This window comes from Cervus canadensis, chromosome 2 (assembly GCF_019320065.1).
Source record: "Cervus canadensis isolate Bull #8, Minnesota chromosome 2, ASM1932006v1, whole genome shotgun sequence".
Classification (NCBI taxonomy): domain Eukaryota; kingdom Metazoa; phylum Chordata; class Mammalia; order Artiodactyla; family Cervidae; genus Cervus; species Cervus canadensis.
Window position 1 is genome coordinate 30,987,168 of NC_057387.1, and position 17,663 is coordinate 31,004,830.

At 44.8% G+C, this 17,663-nt stretch overlaps 1 pseudogene; it reads right to left on the minus strand.

Annotated features, from left to right (window-relative positions):
* Window positions 1–878: 878 nt before the first annotated feature.
* On the minus strand, window positions 879–17,505 carry LOC122428665 (annotated as a pseudogene).
* Window positions 17,506–17,663: the final 158 nt, after the last annotated feature.

The following is a 17,663-nucleotide window of genomic DNA, read 5'->3' on the forward strand; positions in this document are numbered from 1 at the left end:
CTCCCCCTTCACCAAAACCTTATATATTGACTTTCCTCCACTGCCGCTTTGGAGCAGTCTCTAAGCTATCTGAGTTGCTGCCTCCCCAGCTGCAGTCCTCATTTTGCCCCAAATAAAACTTAACTCACAACTCTCAAGTTGTACATCTTTTTTTAGTCGACAAACGGAAGAGATTTTGGCCGCTCTGCCCTTTACCTCTGCTCTGCGGGCCTCCACCTACACACCTCGGCCTGAGAAAGGGGAGTGAGGGAAGATGTGGGGTGGGACACAGAAGAAAGGAGAGAGATCGCCTAGGTGCCTGCAAGTGCGCTCGCCAGAGAAGCCACTTGGGGTCGCTCTGTCTGGGCTCCAGCGCCCAGGGGCCGGGGGTGGGGAAGGGAGGGCAGAGGTGAGGGGGAAGAGGGCAGCCGCTTTCCCGGCCGGCGCGCGGAGTGCATCTTTCCTTGCAGGAGCGGGTGCTGGTGGTTCTCCGCAATACAGCTCTGGGCAACCGATTGCTCCGCCCGGTCGCCTGGGGCAGCGCAGTTGGGTCACCATCTGTTATTTTACTCCAAACCATCCCGGCTCCCGCTTGGCGGTCCTTTCCCCGCCCCAAGGGCGATCAGACAGTCAGGCGCAGCGTGATGACTTCAGATTCCTGGAAGGGGTGTGCTGAAGTCAGGGGACCAGGTCCTAAAACACCGAGTGCTAACCCCCTGACCGCCCCACTTCGCTTTCCCCCTCAGGTCTGAGAGTGATCCAAAGATTGGAGCCCGGACTGGGATGAAGAGTGGCCTCAGGGTGGGGTTGGGCCAAAGAGCAGAGTGTGGGCTAAGATCACGAACACCTGAGTCATGCCGCCAGCTTTGAAAAGCGTTTTCCAGCCCTTTGACCTTGGGCTAGTCTCTCAGCCTCTCCGTGCCGGTTTCCTGTAAAGTGGGAATAATCACCCATGACTACCGCAGGGGGTCCTCGCGAAATCCAGCGACTTGATGTTTATTAGAGTGCTGAGGACCGGGCCTGTTCATAGAGTGCTATGTAAATATTGGTTAAATAAATAAAGCAGCAGGAAGGGACTTGGAGAGAGTTCTGGGGGGAATACCGAGGGTGACTTCCTTCCTGGCAGAGCCAGAGCAATGAGATAAGGAGCCATGTGGTGTGTGGACTGTCCAGATAAAGACAGCAATCCAGACTTACTACAGAAGGCTAAAGTGCAAGCCAAGGGATCACAGAGGAATGAGGATCTCTGGGCCAGAGGTGCTGTAATGGCTGTGAAATATGTCAGATCCACAAAAAATTAAGTTCAAGTTTTCCCTTTTTAGTTCGTTTACAGAATGACTGGGTCCCCACTCTGTGTACAGCTGGGATCTTCTTTTCTGCAAACTTATAAGGACATTCAGTTTACAATGGAATATCTGATCAACAATTCAGAGTCCTTTCACACGATTCATCATCCAAACCCAGACATGCTTGAGAGTGAAAGGGGCATTAGAAATACATAATTTTTAAAAGCAACTATACTCCAATAAAAATTAATAAAATTCTAATGCCTATTAAAAAAAGAAATATGTAATTTTTGAAACGTTTACTTTTGCTTAGTGTTTTGCTATACAAATGAACTTATATAGTTTTGTTAAAACTATTCGCAAAGATTTTTTTTCTAAAAAGTGAGTATGTATGCACAGTAAATATTTAAAATTTTAAATAATTATTCTTGCTATATATCACAAACATCAATCAATTTCTTAGCCATATTTCTAAGTAAGGTGTTACTGGCATTTTTCTGAAGAATAAAGATTTTTCAGTATGGTTTTATTATTTTTTATAATGTTGCTTGAAATCTTTAAAATTGCTTTTCATGATTAATCATTTCAAAGATGTTGATACCTTTGGTGTGAGATTGCTAGGGCTACCACAACAAAATACCACAGTCTAGATGGCTTATACAATAGAAGTTTATTACCTCATAGTTCTAGAGGCTAGAAGTCTGAGCCCAAGGTATCTGCTGGGTTGGCTTCTTCTGAGGACTCTCTCTTTGGTTTATAGATGCCCGTCTTCACCACGTGTCTTCACATGGTCTTTCCTCTGTTTGTCTCTGTGGGTGTGTCCTAATCTTTCATAAGGAAACCAGTCATGTTGGATTACGGGTCACCCTAATGACCTTATTTTACCTCAATTACCTCTTTAGGGGCCTTATCGCCAAGTACAGTCAGTCTGAGGTACTTAGGATTAGCACTTCAACATATGCATTTTGGAGTGATACAATTCAGTCCACAATAACTCTCCTGATTTTTCTTTGTAGGCCAGAAAATTTTTAATTGAGGAAAACTCTCCTTACAGATGCTCAGAGGAAATTCTGCTAAATGGGTATGTGTGTACTCAGTCACTCAGTCGTATCCAACTCTGTGATCCCATGGATTATAGCCCACCAGGTGCCTCTGTCCATGGAATTTTCCAGTCAAAAATATTGGAGCGGGTTTCCATTTCCAAGGGATCTTCCCCACCCAGGGATCAAACCTGTGTCTCTTGCACCTCCTGCATTAGCAGTGGATTCTTTACCACTGAGCCACCTAGGAAACCTGCTAAATGGGGGATATTCTCAATTCTGTTTTTTTCTACTAAAATGTTTTAATATTATAATGCTAATATTTTCACAGATGCTATCTTTTTTGCTTCCATCCATAGAAGATTTCTTCAACAACTATCTTCATGACTCCTTTGAATATTTCCCCAAACTTAGATGCAAGATTGTACACCTCTTCAGTTTCTTTCTAATCTAATTAGTAATAAATATATCCAATTAAAAATCATACTAAAAATAGTAGCTCTATCAAAATGGTCTTCTTTACAAATTGAAATGTTTCAAAATGTTAAAATTTCAAAATTGTACGTTATATAACATTTGAGCACTTCTTGTTTAATTTGTTCAGTGCCTCTTTCAGAGTCTTCTTATTTGCAAAATTCTTTTTTGATAATATTAACTTATGAAAACTTCAAACATTAAAATGTTTTAGAGCGTCTCCATTAAATACTTTGATAAAACATTTATAACCAATTGGGAATAAAATGCAACCAAAATGTAGAAGACGTACAATTTTTTTTAAAAATTCAGTACCACTGTGGAACACTTTGAATTAATTAAGAAGTAATTCTTTAATGGTCCAAACATTTCTAAAATCAAACAGAAAATAGGCAGCAAAGAGAGGAAGCTTGTACTGGCACATTGATGTATATTTTCTTGACTCAACATCAGCATTGTCCAAAAAGTTACAGATCAGTTACTCTTTGCGTATAAAAATATTTGAAAATTTTATAACTTTTATCTTGAATGATAGAATGCCATATTTAAAAACACATTAGTGAGTGATTTGTGACTTCAGCTAACTCCCAGGACATTTCTGCTCTGTAGGGTTTTTTAACTTTAGAAAGAATATTTTTTGTGCATAGTGTTGTTTTCCACTGACATTTAAATTCATCACCACAAAAATAATTTTTAATGTTGAACTTTTAAACTGAATTTACTATAGCATTTACAATAATGTCAGATGTTTCACCTTTGATGAAATGAACCACAAAAAGCTTTACTTTGATTTCATGAACTAGGTGAAAAAATTCAACTATTATTAGAATTAACTTATCTGATTTTCTATATAATGCATCAGATTACATCAATATAAATTTGGTATTGTGTAAAAGCTGTGAAATTATTCTGCAAACAGTTTCACTTATATAATTGTGTGCACACATACACACATACATACACAGTAGAAAAAGAGAGAAATGAATTTGGTACTTCTGTTCTATAGGAAAAGTGTTCTTATATTTACCTAAATTGACATTTTATGCTTCACCACGTGATATAAAATACCTTTAGTAACTACCTCTGTTAAGTAGTCAAATTTAAGTAAAATCCTGTTAAACTAATTAGTAATTTAGAAATAGATGGTGATGCTTATTCAGCAGATTTGTGTCCTCTGGTTTTCATGCAATACTCAACAACCCTATGGTAGATAGTTAATGTCAACTAACATCTTACACAAGTTATAAATTCATCTCAACTTTCTTGGAATATGGAAATTCAGTGCTTAATTTTTCATTATATAGTCACTTTAATTGTATGTAGCTTATTGCTAACAAAAGCAGTTACTTGAAAAATAGAAAGTGTTGTCAGAGAATAAAATAAGTGGTTGTAGATTTATGCCACACAACAAATGACAAGCCCTGTAGCAAGAGCATTCACATTACTCTCTACAAGTTCAGTGGTGTGACTGCTTGATTTCTCTTTACCTGTTCATATTCCACTTAATTCTAGCCTGTATTTTCCCAAATTTCCCACTGATCCCATGTAGGCGACCTGATGATTTTGTGCATCTTGCAGGCCATGGTTCAGGGCACAGCACAGTAGGCGGCCCACCAAGGAGCGACAGTATCAAGACCTCCCCCTCTAGCCTGGCTGTTGTTGCTGCTGCTAAGTTGTTTCAGTCATGTCCGACTCTGTGCGACCCCACAGACGGCAGCCCACCAGGCTCCGCCGTCCCTGGGAGTCTCCAGGCGAGAACACTGGAGTGGGTTGCCATTTCCTTCTCCAATGCATGAAAGTGAAAAGTGAAAATGAAGTCAGTCGTGTCCGACTCTTAGCAACCCCATGGACTGCAGCCTACCAGGCTCCTCCGTCCATGGGATTCTCCAGGCAAGAGGACTGGAGTGGGTTGCCATTGCCTTCTCCACTCTAGCCAGGCAGAGCGAAGGAAATAGCTATCCCCAGCTGCTTCCATCCAAGCACACGTTCATTTGTCAGTGAGTATCTGCAAGTGGCCATTGTAAGAGGCTATAGTTTAAGCTTTGTCAGAAAAGAGCAGGGCTTCCCTGGTGGCTCAGATGGTAAAGAATCTGCCTGCAGTGTGGGAGACCTGGGTTTGATCCCTAGGTTGGGAGGATCCCCTGGAGGAGGGCATGGCAACCCACTCCAGTATTTTTACCTGGAGAATCCCCATGGACAGAGGAGCCTGAGAAGCTACTGTCCATGGGCTCTCAAAGGGTCGGACACAACAGAGCAACTAATCACAGCACCACCCAGAAAAGAACCAGGAAAAGAGAGATGGGTCATCACCAGTGATCATTTAGATTTAACCCTGTGTTTTAAAGTAAGAACACTGTGTACAGACATGGCAGAAATTGAAAGTAGTATAAAGTGGAGGGTTGTCGAATCCATTCCAGATAACTTTGCTATGGCTAGTAGAAAAAAAAAATTTAAGTAAAATTTTAAAACCAGTAAAACTTATTAAATCAACAGGAGGCAAGGACAATAGTTAACAACCAGGACTATCCCAGACAAACTGAGATAGATAGAAACACTGCTCATATTCAGCTGATGAGATGGGAAGGAAAGAAATTAACTTCCAGGGGTTCTGCTTGTTGTTTACACTGGTTTTGTTCAAAGAGCACGATGCCCAGAACCACCCTTCCCTGACCCAAAAATTGAGCTGGTTAGTGTGGAAACTCTTCCTGACTTGGTGAGCTGCTCTCTTCCTCAGGTCCTTGGAGCAGGGGCCATGCCACCCTGGAGATGTCAGGAATGAGATCTCCCACCCCTGCTGTGATGTGTATTTTCATTTTCTTGGTGCTTTCCCTTAGGGAATTGAAGGCATATTCTGGTGTGGTGGGGCAAAGAAGATGATGAACTAATTTTTTTTTTAATGAGCTAATTTCTATATCATGCTGATGAACTTTATTCCTAGGCTCACAGGTGTGGAAGTGGAGTGTGTGGACTGTCCTGCAGTTGGCTATCATGCTCTGTCCTCAAACAAGTATGGTTTGCTTGGGTTGTATAGCCCTGGAGTCTGAGTAAACCTGGTGAAAGAAGAGTTTCCTGAAGGAGGAGATATAGTAAATTGAGAGTTCTGAGAGTTCAGCCACTGTTCTAGGTCCTTTTGCAAGACCATTTGGAGGCATACTTATGAGAAAGAATATGGATCTGATCTTTCTTTCCTCCTAGACCTTCCCATTTCCACTCCCCTTCTGCCTCAGGAGGAGCCCAGAGCTCCAGAACTTCCCAGAGAGAGGCTCAGAGAGGTCCCAGTCACTACCCCTCCTCTCCCAGCCCCAACCTCTCCAGCCATCTAGGGAGCAGGAAGGCAGGACTTCTCTTTTACACGCAAGAGAGTATCACACAGACTTATAAATCAAAGTAGACATGAGGCATTCTGAGGCAAAACTTCCATTAATCATCATTCTGTTCCTAGAGTCCCCGGTGGACCCCACAAGGGGATAGCTTAAGCCCAGTTACAGCAAGAGCAGCTTGTGTCAAAGACCAGGCCTGCCCGACAAGCCTCCTCATAGGTATATGTGCATCCGTGCAGTTGTAGAAGGCATGCTTGCTGGTGGGGCTGGGATAGAGACCGCCAGACTTTTTGGCACAGAATCCACTGTCATCAGTGCTGCCAGCCTTGTGAGCTTCAGTGTTTGTGGAGGAGCCCACAGTAGAGGGGGGCACTCTGCAACCTGAGAGAATAAGTAAAGGAACCCATAGGTTCTAGAGTGGTCTCCTTTCCCAGCACAAGTGTTGTGTCTGTAGTGTCACCAGGGGATCCTCATGTTATCTGAACCAGTGGTTAAATGCTCTGGGCCTGAATCAGTGATCCCCGAGTTCATAGCCCAGCTCTGCCATGAGCTCAGTGACCACAAATAAGTCATTAACTTCTCTGAGCCCCAATTCCTCCCTTTACTTGTATTAGAGACACTAATCTGAGAATTACTCTGTGAAGCATTTCCCAGTGTGTATGGTATGTAAAATACTAAGTACTTAACAATTACTAGTTTTGTTTTTAGTTTATGTTTAAGGGGGAAATAATGCTTATTTATCACCTCCATCCCTTAAATGCTTGCCCAAATACTATGTTCCATGTATGCTAAGTTGCTTCAGTCATGTCTGACTCTTGCGACCCTGTGGACTGTAGTCTGCCTGGCTCCTCTGTTCATGGGGATTCTCCAGGCAAGAATACTGGAGTGGTTTGCCATGCTCTCCTCCAGGGGATCTTCCTGATCCAGGGATCTAACGTGGGTCTCTTACATCTCCTACATTGGCAGGTAGGTTCTTTACCACTAGCACCACCTGGGAAGTCCATACCTCCCCACCAAAATCCTACAGAGTGGAGGAATTTTAAAAATCATTTTATTCATGTCAGCTAAGGTGAACTGAGATTCAAAACCAGTTCTGTCTTGAGTACAGAGCCTGTGCAATGCCAACTACACTAATATCTTTCCTTTTAAACCACTTTATTAGGTATGACTGGCATATAAAAAAACCGTTAATGCATACAACTTGATGAGATGGAGATAAGTACACATCATGTTTACCACAATCAATGCCATAAACATGTTCATCCCCTCCAAAAGTCTCCTCTCACCCTCTTTATTATTAACTTTTGCAATAAGAGCACGTATCATAGGATCTACCCTTTTAGCAAATTGTAAAGTGTACAATAAAGCATTGTTAACAATAGTTACTGTGTTCTACAATAGATCTCCAGGATTTATCCATATTGTATAACTAAAACATGCACCCTTTGACTAATACCTCCCTAGTTTTTATGCTTAAATAGACTAATTACGCCTGGTCTCCAAGAGCACCTGTGAGGGTAACTTGAAAGTTGGAAGAACCGGCAGACCTGACATGGTCCATCAGTCAGCACTGGCTGTCCCCATGGTTTCCTGCCCCCTCCCTTCTGCTTTCTGCATGTGCCCTGGTCCTTATGTTAGGGGCAAAATTGTATCCTGAGACCAATTGTAACTCTGCTCCTCACTTCAGAAAAAGGGCCAGTTGAACCCCTTCAGAGTTCTCTTTTTTTCATCCCTTTCCTCATCATCTAACTTTGGCATCCCTTCCTTGGTTTGTCGTCTTTATTCCACATAGTTCCTAAAGGCTGGAGCTGGACAGATGAGAACAGAAACAAGGTGTTTGTGGTCCCCTCCGTACCCAGGCTCCCAGATGTTCTCCAGGGGCTCCCAGGACAGCTCTACAAGAAGAACTCTTGGGAACAGTGATGAACCTTTCATGAGGGCAGCCACCCAAGGGCTACCCCATAGCAGCCATCTGAGTCTTTCTTTCTGAGTCACAAATGCCAGTGCCCATGGACATGCTAGGACAGGTGGAAGATCTGAAGGGGGCTTCCTTTGAGGCCAGGCTGAGGGGAGCACTGGATGGTCTTTTATGCCTCCTTAACCATGTCCATTTTGTCATCTTGTGGATGGTGGGAGGTGCATCACTGCTCACCAGGAGTGGAGACGCCAAGTGCAGACTTGAGGGCATGCATGAAAGGGTATTTGCCTTGTCCACAGGAAGTGCCTGTGAAGTCATCCAAGCCAATGCTCCAGACCATGGCCACCCCAACCTGTTCTTCAGCAGCCACTCAGCCTGTGGGAGAGAATCAGGGGACTGTAGGGCGGCCTTTGCACAAATGCAGGGAATGACTCCAGCAGAATGACGGGGAAGACCATGATCCAGTCATGGAGAGGAGGGAATGGAGAATGGCTTTCCACAGGCACTTTGAAGGACTCATGGACATAGTTGTGGACAAGGAGAGATTTTTAGGAGTACCAAGTCAGGGAGAATGAGTCTCATGCCTGCTCTCTGTATCACCAGCCACCTTCTGCGAAGGCCTGTTTGAGCTGGAGCTTGAGTGGGTTGCAGTGGCAAAAGATACACAGGGCCCTTCACGTGGCAAGTGTCTGGGCAGAGAGACAGCTGGTGATTATGAGGTATCGAGTGAAGGGCTTTGGGGCTGATAAACAGTAACCATCCAGATGTGAGCATGTAAAGGCCAGTGGGCAGATGCCCAATGGCCCCATGGGTCTCTCATCTCCAGATTTTGGGTTCTTCCTGCATAAAGTTACTGTAAGCAGGAGCAGAGGAGAGGAAGGAACTCGGATCTACACTGTGGTCCTGGGGCAGGAAGAGTGTCAGAGAGCTGGATCAGGAGCAGAGTCATAGAGTTGAGGAGGGCAGGGGTCAAAGGGGAGAGTCCAGGAAGGGGCCTGGGGGCTGGGCATGGGAAGGGGGAGGGGCTGAGGGAAGGGAGGAACCCCTGCAGTTGCTGAGGAGCAGAGGGGCTGTTCCAACTGCCGGGCTCTGCAGCTGGACCACTGGCTCCCTCGAGACCTCGGGGCCACCTTGGGTTTTGCTTTTCCTCTCTTCGGTATTTTCTTGTGCTAATTCCAATGTACTTGGAGGGGAGGTTCCCTGCCTCTCCCAGGTGTACAGAAGGTAGGGTTTAGAGGGACTTACCTTGATCATGAAGCTCTTGGGGTTGGCATATCCAATCTACTGATTCCCCTGTAGGCACAGGGGACCTCCGGGGAGCATTCCACACTTCAGTGGCTCCTTTCAGGAGGGAACAAACCTAGGGCAAGAGGAGCAATCACGGCTCAGATGGACCTGGCTCTGCCCGGCTCATGTCTCCCTCTCCCTCTCTTTCTTTTCTGGAATACACTCCCACCCCACCCCTCTTTACTGGAAATAAGAGCGCATGGCTCCCATTTCACCCAGGCTCCTTGCTCTTCCTCCTGTGGGTGGCAACGTGGAAAGGGCACTGGCTGGGAAGATGAGACCCGAATTCCTGCCATTCCTGGGTGTGCCAACACCCATCTGTGCATAAGGAACAGAGCAGCTTCTTTGCGCCTTGTGCCCCAGTTTCCCTTTGAAACTAGCTTGTTTGTTCCTTTATTTGAAAGAATGTTTGTCACAAAAGAGCCAACAAGGGGATGCTAATGCATAATGGTTAGGGTCTGAGATGCTGGAGCTGGACAACCTTAGTTTGAATCTTAGCTCGGCCACTTAGGTTCTATGACCTTGAGCAGGCTTCTTAATCCCTCTGTGCCTCCCTGTCGTCTGTGTAAGATGACAAAATCCATCTCACCATTGTTGAGTGTTAAATAGGATAATATATAAAAACAGAGCTGGCTATCCATTTGGACTTGGTAAATGTTAACCATTATTAGTATTAATCATGCATATTTACTCTAAAAGATTAAAATGTAAGATATTTTATTTATAGTTTACCCTTCCCTCCCCACCACACACACTCAGAGCAGGCAACATGGGGTACCCTGATTAGAAATCAAAGAATAAATTCTTTTTTTGGAAGTGTTTTTGACCGTTTAGAACAGAGAGTCAATCTCCTTGGTCTTCCCAGACCTCTGGGACATTACCTCAAAGTAGGCAAGACTCCCTGCCTCCTGCGTGTAGGCTCTGGCAGCCCCTGGGCCGGAGGAGGGAGCATCCAGGCCACGGTGGGAGGGTTGGCGAGAGAGAAGGTACTGGCATAAGCCCCAAAGCCCCCATCAGTTTCTCAGCAGGGCATCTTGGTTTTTCCAGTAGTTCATTGCATAATCCTAGAGGAAAGGTAAGGAAGATGTTTACTAAGAAGCAGCTGAGCTTGTGCCCAGAGGCCTGTGGAATAGTCAACATTTTCTACCCAGTTTCCCATCCACTTTAGACATAGCCTGCAGTCAAGACTCTTCCATAACCCAGCCTCATAGAAAGGAAAGGCGTACCCTCCCTTCTGGAACTGGGTGTTATAGGCAGTACATTAAGAGGTACATTGTGTAGGTAGCAGGGCTCAGTGTCAATTAGGAATGAAATGTCCCATTATCCTTCTTCCCCTCTACTAGACTTGGCATTTGGAATGTAACGAGTTCAGTCATGCATCCTCTCATTTCCCCAACTGGCAAAATACCATATCTCAGAATTGTGTAAGCATAGGGTATTCCCCTGGGAGACTTTCCCATACCTATTTTAAAATCTCTGGTTGAATTCTGCACTGAAATCACATCTAATCAATTTATACATCTACTAATCATTAAGAAGGTTTATTATATAGCTTCCTATGCCATACAAGTTAGGAAGATCAATCTTAGAGGGAGAAAGTGAGGAAGATTAAGGGCAAGATAGATCATGAAATATGTTCCTAATATCAATGAAAATGATAGTTTTATAATGTTTGGTATTATCCCAAACCACAATTCTGCTTCCTTTGGTGTAAAAAATAAATGAGTACAATTAATCATAGGCACAAGGAAGTAGGCAACATGAACTGAGTTAAGAAAGTTCACTATCTTCATCTTGTCCATCAAGCTTCCTCAGCCTTCCTTTTACTCTTTGGCCAGAGATCTCAAGACTTGGTTGAAAATATCCATCAGAGCTGACTGGCCCAAATCCTCACTTACCACACTGAAGTATTTGTAGTCTCCCTTGTCGTTGGGTCCTGAAAACAAAGGGCTGTCCTCTCCTGTGAAACCATCCCAGGAACCCCTCAGGTCATAGGTCATCACATTGATGAGGTCCATGTACCTTGGGTAATGGGAGGTAGGATACAACAGAAGAAAAATGACCCAAGGAAAATAATACTCTCCATCCCACTTCCCCTAAAGGTCCCAGTCCCAACTGAATATGGTTTGTAATCATGTCATGAAGGATTATGCTTTAGTATTCTTTACTCCATTCTGTCTCACCTTTATTTGAAAAGTTGATATATAGAAGGCACACAGTCTGTAATCAATAACTCATTGCACTCAGACCTTCAGGTCTTATAAAAGTATGAAACTCAACTAACTTTTCCAAGTAGCCTTTTGTCATTAAGAATTTTGACTGGCTTCCCATGTCTCTCTCAGGCTTTGGGATCATCTTATTCTTCTGGGACAGAGCCCTCTCTCTCCAGGGTATCTGAGCATTAGCCAATGTATGGGGGAGGTCTCAGGGTTAATTAGCTCTGAACTTGGGCCCACAGGCCTGGGGATTACTTGCTTTGACATTTCAGGGATCTGGTATGCAGTCTCAAAGGTACCTTTGCCAGCTGAGACAGCAGCAGAAATCAGCAACCTGGGCTTGTTGCTCTGGGTGACTTCGTGCTCAAAAGCCTCATACATTTCCTATTGAACAGAGGACACTGGACTGAAGCTGCAAGGACCAATAAGCATCTTACAAGGTCATGATTCTCATAAGGGAAGCTAAAAAGTATTCAACTTAGAGTTTTTTGCTTCAGAAAGTATTGTTGGTCTTTGGGAACAAAAATGAGTTTTTCTTCAAAAAAACCTTGTTTTGAGAGAAAATTGGTGACCTTCTAAGAGTCCTTCTATGTAAAAGAGACCTTTTAAATATTAAAACAACCAGGGCTTCCCTGGTGACTCAAAGGTAAAGAATCCGCCTGCCAATGCAGGAGACACAGGTTCAATCCCTGGTCTGGGAAGATCTCACACACCATGAAGCAACTAAGCCCATGTGCAACAACTACTGAGCCTGTGCTCTAGAGCCCAGGAACCACAGCTACTGGAGCCCCAACCCTAATGCCTGTGCTCAACAAGAGAAGCCACCACAATGAAAAGCCCGTGCGCTGCAACTACAGAGTAGCTCCTGCTCACTGCAACTAGAGAAAAGCCCATGCAGCAGAAATCAGCAACCTGGGACTGGCTGGGAAGACCCAGCACAAACAATAAATAAATAAAATTATTAAAAAATAAATAACTAAAATGAACAAATAATGTCCAGAGCATAAAAACAAAACTAAAAAGCTTCTATAGGACAAAAAATGGCTCCTACCTCTACAAACTACATGTAATTAAATGTAGCAATTGGAAAAATCAATCATGAAGGATGAGGAAGTAAGAGTATCAAAGCAATCATTGGTGCTCAAACAAGCTGCCCAGAGGAGAAAACACTCTGGCCCAACAACTTTATGTCTGTTCCTGGTGGCAGAAATACCCCCTGGAGGCATCTGCCTCCACTCACTAAAGCTAGGGGCTATTGAGCATCTCAGTCTGTAATTGGCTCATCTTGTCCTATACACTGCCCCTCAGGGAAGGACCTATTTGAGGACTATTTGACTTCCCATAGCGATGCTTAGAACATGAATGTTTCAGACTCTTTGGCAGGTTTCTTACTATAAATAAGTTACCTTTCATTGTGCTGCCTTACACTAGTCTCTATAACTTGGCTCTATGAGTTTTCCCTGAAAGCATGATCTGATCTTGCACTAAAGAAATCAGGCTTTGAGGCAGGCAGGCTGAGAGTCACACTTTCAGCTGTATTCAGAACTCCTCATCATGCAGAGGTCTTCTCCCCCACCTAGATCCTATATTCTTTGGACACAGAGAAAGTAAGTCACCTTCAACAGGACAGTGAGGAGTTGCTTGGTGTCAGCTGGGCTGTCACAGTTGCCAGGATACTCCCAATCAATACCCAGCCCATCGAAGTTGTTCTTCCTCAAAAGCTGTATGACTGACTGGATGAAGGTCTGGTGGTTCTCAGCAGTGGCCACCATGTCAGAGAATCTGGAGTCAACAAGTCATTATGATCTTAGTGGCAGTGAGGGGCTTCGACATGGACTTTCTCAAATGCAGAGTTCTCCCATGGAGTACTTGGGGCCAGGGGATGGGGGACATGGAACACAGGAAGAAGCAATAGTGATCTAAGCTCTTGGATCCTGTCTTGTCACTTAGTCTCTTATTTGTCCAGATGTATATTCAATTATTCAGGTGTTCATTTGACGTTTGATAGTGCTGGGATATAGTGACGAATAAAATAGTTTCTGCCTTGGAGGAGCTTCTTTGGAGGAAGGTATAGATAAGTAGACAATCATTTAAATTACAGCCTGGTAAGAGCTATGATCAAGGAGGGAAAGACTTCAAAGAGGACTCTGATGAGAAGGTTAAGGGATATCTAAACTGATACCTGAAATCTAGAGATGACCCATGTCAGAGAATCTTAGAGAACTTGAAGTCTGGATGAGACAAATCTGGGAGTGATTCTGCCTTGAATACAAAGTCTCACCCTTGGGTCCCAAAGTTCCAGCCTCCAACAGATATCAGGGTTTTCAGTTCTGTATTGCTGGAGATAGGAAGATTCCAGTGTAAATGCAATTCCCCAGGGAAAGTGATGTCATCTGCTGACCACCCTCTTATCCCACACCTGAGCAGCCCCAGGCCTGCCCTATTACCAGTCTATGCTCTTGTGCTGGGAGCAAAGCTCTCTATAAGAGCAAGGTACCCTCTTACTGAGGCTTCCTCAGTGGCTGAGCAGTAAAGAATCCACCTGCAATGCAGAAGACACAGGAGACGTGGGTTGGATCCCTGGGTTGGGAAGATCTCCTGGCGGAAGGCATGGCTACCCACTCTCACATTCTTGCCTGGAGAATCCCATGGACAGAGGAGCCTGGTGAGTTAGAGTCCACAGGATGGCAAAGAGTTGGACACAGCTAAAGTGACTTAGCACACATGCACTCTCTTACTATAGGTACCTCCAGGACACAGTATTAATACTCATTGAACAGGTTCCTGTTCCTGGCCCTGAGAGTGGGCTGATGGATTCTGCTTTGACAGGAAGCTTCAGGGGAAGACAAGGCAGGCCATCCTAGGGAGGATGAAAGAATCTAAAAGCAGTCCCTTAACACAGATGGTAGGTAGGCTGGAGCTGTTGGGATACACAAGACCAGAAAGCTGAAAGTCTGAGTCTTTTAAAGGAAAGAGCAAGGAGTAGGGGCAGCAGAAGTGTCTACAGTTTACTAAATGCTTACCAAATGCCAGGCTGTCACATGCATTCTCCTGTCACGCTTACAATCAGGCAGGAACTGTTAGTCTCACATTGCCCTCTAAGTAATATTCAGAAAGGTTAAGCAGTTTGTTTCACATCACCCAGCTCCCAAGGCTGGCAGAGCAGGATTCAAACTAACTCCTCTATTCCATGGGGACTCCCGGCAGGCACCAGGTCCTTTGAGTGTGACCTTAAAACCTACCCACTGATTCCCAACTGGACCAAAGTGTCAATTAACCTATCTGATAAACTGGTCAGGCATTCCTGGATTCTGCCACTTACTAATTGTATGGTCTAAGGAAAACTTCTCTATGATACAGTGTCTTCAATTTAAAATATCTGTTAAAACTTTGCATCTGTTGTGAGGGTTACATTAAAAAAAATAAATCAAAAGCACTTAGCATAAGGCCTGGCTCACCCAATTCATCAGTAGTCACCCAATAAACATGCCAAGTGTTTAATTGGCACGAGAGCCATCTTAAATTAAACTGGTAGCTAGCTCATAGGGTGGTGTGGGACTTTACTGCAATGCAGAGAACTCCAGGGAACTGTATTCACAATGAATCCCTTGTAGGTAGTACCTCATGGGACCCATAGAATACAATGCAGAGGGTCTGCTAAGAAAATAATCTAGGCAAATGACAGCAACCTGCCTCCCCTGGGGAGAGTGATGTTAACAACTCTGCCAATGAGGCATGAGGGTGATTGCAAACAGGACTCAAAGACTAGGCATTCTGATACTGGTATCTTTAAGGACTTCTGAAAGACTTCCAACTCAGCCCAGAGCCCAAGCACAGAACTCTCTAGTGCTTGAGCCCATTAATGCCAGCATAGAGGGTTCTCATCATTCCACTCGATGGTTGTGATCTGGTAGTTGGTCATGCCAGCAAAAGCATAGGTGATGTGTGTGCAGAGGCAAGGGTCCACACTCTCGGGCATGTAGCAGGCAACCTCAGAGCAGTACTGGCTCCAGTTAGTGAAGTAACAGACTATTCTGGTGCCTGGAATGGCAGGGAAATAAGAGATGGTCCCTTCCCTGACTAATGTCCCTTGTACCCAGGGACCCCTGGCACTCCCCATCCATGGGGCACTTACCAGCTGCAGCAGGAGGGCCAGCCCGAAAAAGAAGATAAGAGATCTTGGTCAGAGGGTAGCAGGGTCATTATTTCCCTGGCTGGCCTGGGACAGCGCAGAGCAGTAAAGTGGGAATGGGAGTTGGGGCCTGCTGTAAGTCCTTTCCCAACATGGACCCCTGCATGATGCTTTCAAGGAAGGTGGCTAAGGTAGGCATTCGGTGGGCTATCTGAAAGCTCAGATGATAGTGAGCAGTTCAGGAACTAGGACTGTTATTTACCTGCTATTTATTCAACAAACTCATATTAAGTACTGGTTTGCTGTTCAGTCTCTAAGTCATGTCTGACACTTTCGAGACCCCATGGACTGTAGCCCACCAGTCTCCTCTGTCCAAGGAATTTCCCAGGCAAGAATACTGAAGTGGGTTGCCATTTCCTTCTCCAGGGGTTCTTGTTAACCAGGGATCAAGCTGGCATCTCCTGAGTCTCCTGCATCGGCAGGCAGATTCTTTAGCACTGAGCCACCAGGCAAGCACAAGTATTAGCTACTGAAAACAAAAAGAAAAATTAGGCAAGCTCCCTGCCGTCAAAGAACTCAGAACCTGTTGGGAAATCAAACCTATAAGCACAATTAAACCTCAGTGCAATGCAATGACACAAGCAATAAAATATGCAAAGTATTCTAGAAAACAAATTAGGGAAGACTTCCCCAGAGAGATAATATTTGGATAGCTCTCTGTGTTTCCTCTAGGCTTCTTTGGGATTTGTGCTTTCTTCTCTCTGTCACGGGGCTTCCCTGGTGGCTCAGATGGTAAAGAATCTGTCTGCAATGCAAGAAGCAGTAATTTGCCATTTTAATGGTAAGTGCTCCATGCATGTTCCAAGGCTGAATGGGCACTCGACAGCTTTTTATAGGTAGCACTGCAGACCTTGCCACCGCACACCTGGCTCCCCTCAGCAAGCAAGGTGGCAGCCCAGAAATAAAGGGATATGAGGGGGCACGTGGTTCCCATTTACCCTCTGAATCTTACCTGTGTTTACCTTCTTAGACAATCAACCCCGAGACACAATGGAGACTTGGTAGGTACAACCTTAAAAGGTTATTGACTGAAGATACATTTAGGAAAATGGCTTATCTGGCACAGGCAGAAGGCAGGCCTTGGGTTCAAAGTCACTACAGGTCAGAGTGGGCCCCACAGGTCAAAAGGGACCATCTGGACTCTTGAGGAGGAGTGTGGACAAGCAAAGTGAGTCTGCATTTGACCAGGATTTGTCCCTGACTGGACAATGGGAGATGGTCCTGCCCAGCCACCTGCTCTTTGATGCCAATGTAGCAGTATATGTCAGGTAATGGCTAGAAGTTTGTGAGGTTTCACCAAGTCTGGAATGAGAAAGTATCACTCTCCAAACTTGCTTCTGTTTAATTGAAGGTTGCTTGGTTTACAGAAGAGGGAAGAAATTCACGGAGGGGTGAGGCACACATTTCTAGTTAGGCTTTGATTCAGAAGGGAGAAGCAGCAAGGCCCCAGAGAGCCATAAAAATCAGGGAAAACATAGCTGTAAAAATCCCTGCACACGGCTGCCACCAAAAAAAAAAACAAAAACCCCTGCAGATCGAGGCTGAGAATCTCAATGTTTTAGGACCTGCCTCCCTTCACTCCACTCCACTCCCAGCCTAACTACCCAGACAGAAGGGGATGCACCTACAGGAAGCCCACCGCAAGGTCACATCCCAGGTGTCCAGACAGTGTCTCAGGATCACTCAGCCCCAGAAGGCAATGAGAGGAGCAAAAGTGTGGTTTTACCTTTGGCGCTGACACCAGCCCCAGGACATCCACTTAGTCTGCCTAAAATCCCAGCTGTGGGTGGCATCGCTGGCTGCACTCTGGGTGACACCTCCCACTTAGAGATCTATCAGGTGAGTGTACAAGGTCTTCAGAAAGATGCTGATCAGACTGTTGCGAGCTTCTAATTCAGACTCAATCTGGGTTCACAGAGAATACAGGGACAGAACCTACAGGCTTCAATAC